Source organism: Euprymna scolopes, chromosome 5, assembly GCF_053919585.1.
Source record: "Euprymna scolopes isolate OS-2025 chromosome 5, ASM5391958v1, whole genome shotgun sequence".
NCBI lineage: Eukaryota > Metazoa > Mollusca > Cephalopoda > Sepiida > Sepiolidae > Euprymna > Euprymna scolopes.
In genome coordinates this window covers 121,028,991-121,035,275 of record NC_136486.1, presented here as the reverse complement: position 1 = coordinate 121,035,275, position 6,285 = coordinate 121,028,991, and the positions used below count along the sequence as shown (strand labels likewise).

The following is a 6,285-nucleotide window of genomic DNA, read 5'->3' as shown; positions in this document are numbered from 1 at the left end:
AACCAGTAATATCCCTTAATTCTAAATATGCAACTTTCTTCTTGAATGGATGATTAAGTATATATTTTTGTATGTTTTACTTTGTATCTATACTCCCTCCAACTTGTTGAGGTTTTATTATCTCAATAATCCGTATTTATAGAAGCTTTCATATTTTTATTCGATAAATAGACATATACACACATACACACGCATACATATATGTATATATATATATATATATATAGAGAGAGAGAGAGAGAGAGATATGTGTGTGTGCGTGTGTGTGTGCGTGTGTGTGCATTTTAATATATGGATTTCAATCTATGCGTTTTCTATACTAAACAAGGCCGATAACAATTAACAGCGTGCTCTCGTGTAACGAGTGCATGCATGAATGTAGGATGTACATGAAATTCTTAATGATAAACTAAAATGACCGAAAAATGGGGTTAAATGACTTAAATAAATAAAAAGTAAATGACTTAGAATGACTTTGATGGACTTAAGGATGAATTGAATGCTTAAGAATGACTGGAATGCTTAAAAATAACTGGACTCCTTCAAACATAAATTGAATGATCTGGAAAATTACTTGAATGGCTTTTAGACTGACTGGTTGTAAAGTTGGTGATCAGTTTACATTAAATTGATACAGAAAAGTGCTCCGACACTTTATATCACAATAAGTACAGCATTTAGTAAGACCAGATTCTACACTTTGATCTTGGCGAAAAGGCCAAGAAAAGGGTATTTATTTGTTCCCCTACCGAGTAAATTAGGCACAAGGCCGATTTTTAATGTGAGGAGTGAATGGGAAATGGGGCCCAACTCCCCGGGGAGTAGGGGATCTGGTTAGTGACAATTGGTATGAAGGGTGGCCCCTACATAGACCAAGGTCTTATATGTGAGGGTTCCCCAACAGCTTGCAGTATCTCCCGGAACAGATACTACACTTTGATCTTGGCCAAATGACCAAGAAGAGATTATTTATTAGCTCCCCACCCAGCAAATTAGGCACAAGGTCGATTTTTACTGTGAGGAATGAAGGGGAAATGGGACCCTCCCCGAGGAGTAGGGGAGCTGGATAGTGACAATTTGTATGAAGGGTTGCCCCTACACAGACCAAGATCGTATATGTGGGGTTTGTATTTATTTGCTTCCCCAACGAGAAAATTAGGCACAAGGCCGATTGTTAATGTGAGGAGTGAAGGGACAAACTCCCCGGGGAGTAGGGGAGCTGGATAGGGACAATTGGTATGAAGGGGTGCCCCTACATTGACCAAGGTCTTATATGTGGGGTTTCCCCCACAGCTTGCAGTATCTGCCGGAACAGATACTACCGTTTGATCTTGGCGAAAAGGACAAGAAAAGGGTATTTATTTGCTTCTCCACCGCGCAAATTAGGCACAAGGCCGATTTTTTTTATGTGAGGAGTGAATGGGAAATGGGGGCAAACTGCCCGGGGAGTAGGGGAGCTCGATAATGACATTTTGTATGAAGGGTTGCCCTACATTGACCAAGGTCTTATACGTAGGGATACCCCCAAATATGGTCTTTGCTTGCAGTATCTGCAAGGCCAAGCACAAAGTGTTACGGATAGATCGACAGACCGACCGACCGACTGACGGAGTGACTTATAGAGTCGCTTGTCCACGACTAAAACTCTGGTCATTAAATGTACAGTTTAAATATTATAAAAACTAAACTATGAAACAATAAACCAATTATCATTTCCAATTTGTTTCCACATGAGTTTTGTCATAATTTTTTTTAGTTTCTATACGTGACACCGTTGATAAAAACGTAAAAGTGACACTAAAACAGTTTATGTTTCAGGAAAGCAGAACACACACACTGACATTTGTCTCCTCATTTTTTTTATTCGTCATTTGATATAATAATGTAGTAAGAGACCCGAGTAATAATACATGTATATAACAGCTTTAATCGTGTAGGGTGAAGGGTTGGTATTCAAGGGGTACAAAAAAATAAAGCATATGATTAGCAAAACTGCCGTTACAGACAGAAGGAAAATGCAGTATTTTATGATATTAGATTTTACGATAGTAATGTATATTGTGTATGATATATGCATATGCATACAGAGAATACTCTCCTAAACAGTGGAATGTTCAAAACGAGTAATAAGACATGCATACAGGCAATTTTTTAATGAATGTTTTACAGGGAATAAATTTTGTGTTTGGAAATGATTGTTGAGAATTTAAAATCTGAAGAGTAACATTTATAGAAAGTCAAGGATTTATAAAATAACACACACACACACACACACATATATATGTATATATATATATATATATATATATATATATATATATATATATATATATGGGTATATATACACATATATAAATACATGGTAGATGCAATAACATATATATATATATATATATATATATATATATATTGATTATTTGTTGTATGTATACATAAGTATGTCTGTGGAAATGGGTCATATATGTATACAAATAAGTATAAGAGTGATCAGCACCACGCATACTGGCACGTGTGGATATGTGTATGGGTCTCTGTGCGCGTGAATTTATTCATATGTGTGTATGCGTGTATGTTTATGTAATGTGTATATATGTATATATATATATGGACATATATATATATATATGTATATATATGTATGTATGTGTATAAATGAGTGTATATGTGTATATATGTATATATATACATATATATGGCTGTATGTGTATCTGCGCATATGTGTATGAATTGATGGAAATATCTATGAATTGCTATATAAATAGTCAGATTCAACCACGTGTAGACCACATTACACTCAAACCTACATGCGCATCAATCTCTCCTATCCTATAGCTAATTAAACGGGAGTATATAAAGCCTTCAGTCCAACATGGACTTTAACTCTTTATCAATAGATCGCCTCCAAACAGAAATAGATACGTTTTAAATACATTAAATTAAACCATATTACACTACGATATCAAGCGTAACGAAAAAGCCGCATCTCAGCAAATCAAGTTACTTTTAAATAAATTCTCATAATAAATACACTCAACAACCCCTCTCATCAATATAAATATTAAACCTCTAACCGACGAGCAACTCACCCCAAATTAACGCTATCCATACAGTCCTCATAAACTTATCCATTACATCAACACACCCAACTTTTAACTCAATTCTCCAAACATTTCAAAATTCTAGAATATTAATCGTCTACATTTTCACCCCATTTTTTCACCCGTCATCGAAAAATCACAAGAATATAAACTCCCGATTTTAACCAAAAAATTAAGAGGTCAGCACAATGACACATACGTAACACATAATTCCTTTCTCCCGAAGAATGTCTAATACGCACATGCCTGCTCGCCCAGACCAAACCTTCCCCCCTGCCTCATCCTAACTGGCCTACGCTCCTCCCTTTCCTTCTCTCCTCTAAATATCTTATTCGCCTATTCTCAAAAAGAAAACTGACCCTCCGAATACCAGAAATTAAAACCATGTTAGAAGCTAATTGTCTAACACATCGGATCGAATAAACATTTTTTCAAGCATTTTTCAATCCAGGCCTACTAATTTTCGAAGACTATCGCACCCAAGATATGCATATATAACTCAACGTACAAAGTCCATCATCGACGGGAATATATGCAATGGAATGGAACGTTAATTCAATATTTGATACACTGTCTCCAAACCCACAAGGACTTTGGATCCTATCTACCAAAACGTGTTTACATCACCGCCGAATACGGTCGCTTCTTATACCCTTCGGAAAAACAGTACGGAACAACTATACATTCTTGTTATATGGGATTACTGCCTTCTACCCTCTAACCACTATTCTGCCGACCTGGCAATAATACCCCGGAAGATATCGTACTTCTTCAGATAATTAACTGTCCAGGTTGTGGAAAATTCCTTCTCCTATAATTATTTTCCTATAATTATTATTCACCATCACAAAAATTTTTTCAATATATGTGCTGAAAAACCACATACGTGTTTATTCACGGCTGAACATATTGCCAACCGCATTTAATTTCCTCTGATTATATGAGCCATTATTGAAAATGCATGGATTAAACAAATTAACATAACTCGCCTCTGTATAGTCCTTGTGCCAAACAATAAATTCTTAATTCGAATATATATGTTTATATTTTGATTTTCAAAATTTAACTTTAACCACTAAACTATTATAGTGCTCTTTTTTTAAATATTAAGCTTTACCTGCATGGGTAGGATCACCCTGAAAGTATTACCTCAAATGAATATGTATCAGGATATTTCAGCTGATATTTAATCTGTGCCTTATCACGTTTATGTATATATATATATATATATATATATATATATATATATATATATATATATATATATATATATATATATATGGTGCCCACTCGCCAATCTGTCACGAGAACCACTCTCCTACCTCAAAAACCTATCATTCCATGGACATACTTGTTTTCTTAGAATTTCACACGTATGGAAATGTATTCGGTTTGCCTGCATTTCAGCTTACTACAATGCGATTGTCTTCAAGTCGAACGTAAACAAGTTCTTGATGAGCTGTTCCACTATAGTTAACAGATTTACAGAATTTCTATTTCTAATGATTACTCTATTGTCCATTTGACTAAGTGCCTTGATAAGTGAGTATGTTTATGCATATATATATATATATATATATATATATATATATATATATATATAAATATATCCCTGGTGTATATGAAATAGTATATATATATATATATATATATATATATATATATATATATATATATATAATATTTTTAAATTATACATATATTCAGGATACATAAAGAAATAAATAAATATATATATATATATGTATATTTATATATATACAAGATTTTAAATATATATATATATACAAGATTTTAAAAATATTATATGCATGTGCATATATATATATAAATATATATACATATATATATATATATATATATATATATATATATATATATATATATAGTGCCGGCAAAATAAAGTTCGCATATGTAATTTTATTCCAAAACTGCAAATGTAAACTCAGTTTAATGTAAATGTTTAAAGAACCTATACTCCATTTTTTATGTCTTTTATTCCTCTATAATTTTACCTGTCCATATTTGACATTTAATTGCAATATTATAGTGTTAACGTCACTATGAATAGAATAATTTCAATTTGAGAAGGCAAAAGAAAGTTCATTAAAATCTTTATCAAATAGAATAAATTGCATTAAACAGCATGCAAGTACTGGCCCTAGGTTTGCACAGCAGCTTGTGTTCTTTACTGCTGACTAGAAACGACTTTCAGATCTTTGAATGACTATATTATATATATATATATATATATATATATATACATACACACACACCCACACACACACATATATGAAGAGTCCTAGAGTGTATGATACGCGGAATTTTCAGTGAAGCTTAATCGCCATATATATTTTATAACTTACTAACTCGCTCTACCTACGTATTGAGTACTTTTGAAGTAAATACCTTACGTTTACGCATAAATTTATACTTTCGTATATTAATTTTATGTGAGTAAATTAAGTAGTTATATATATATGTATATATGTATATATATATATATATATATATATATATATATTACATAGAAACATGCGTGCTTGAAAAATAATACTATTGAGATTAAGAAAACTATAATAAATTCATAGCTTAAAATATGTCAGGATTAATAATTGATTATCTATTAATACATTGAATTTAAAAAATAAAACAACTTTTTCATGGTGCAATTTTTTCAGTTATGATCTTTTTAAAATTATCTTATAAAATCTAGTCTGTGTTTCTTTTCAATTTTAACAGCTATTCCTTTTACAGTTCGAAGTGTAATCTTAATCATATTACCTTTCATTCTGACATTTTCTATGAAATCAATGATCTGTCTAGGCTTTACTTGTAATGATATGTTTTGTGTGTTCGAAATCATCCTTTTAATTTATTTGATTGGTAGGCATAATGAATACTGAACTCTCTCATAAAAAATATTTATTTTTTAAAAATATTATGAGAGAATATAAGGTTTAAATGTTTCTTGTGAATTATTTGTATGTATTCCATAAAAGTGAATCAGTTTTCCGATGAATCTCAGTGAATAATTATATTCAGATAAAATTAACAATGAAACCAGGAATTTCCTTTTTCAAAATATAAATATACATGCAAAAATTGTAGCAAATAGAAGAATTTTCAAACAAATATTTGAAAGAAAACTATAAAACTAGTGTTGAAAAATCTATCTTCTTAAGTG

At 31.6% G+C, this 6,285-nt stretch overlaps 1 pseudogene; it reads right to left on the bottom strand.

The window, feature by feature from the left end:
- Window positions 1-851: 851 nt before the first annotated feature.
- LOC145277276 (U2 spliceosomal RNA) lies at window positions 852-966 on the bottom strand (annotated as a pseudogene).
- Between the last annotated feature and the right edge of the window lie 5,319 nt (window positions 967-6,285).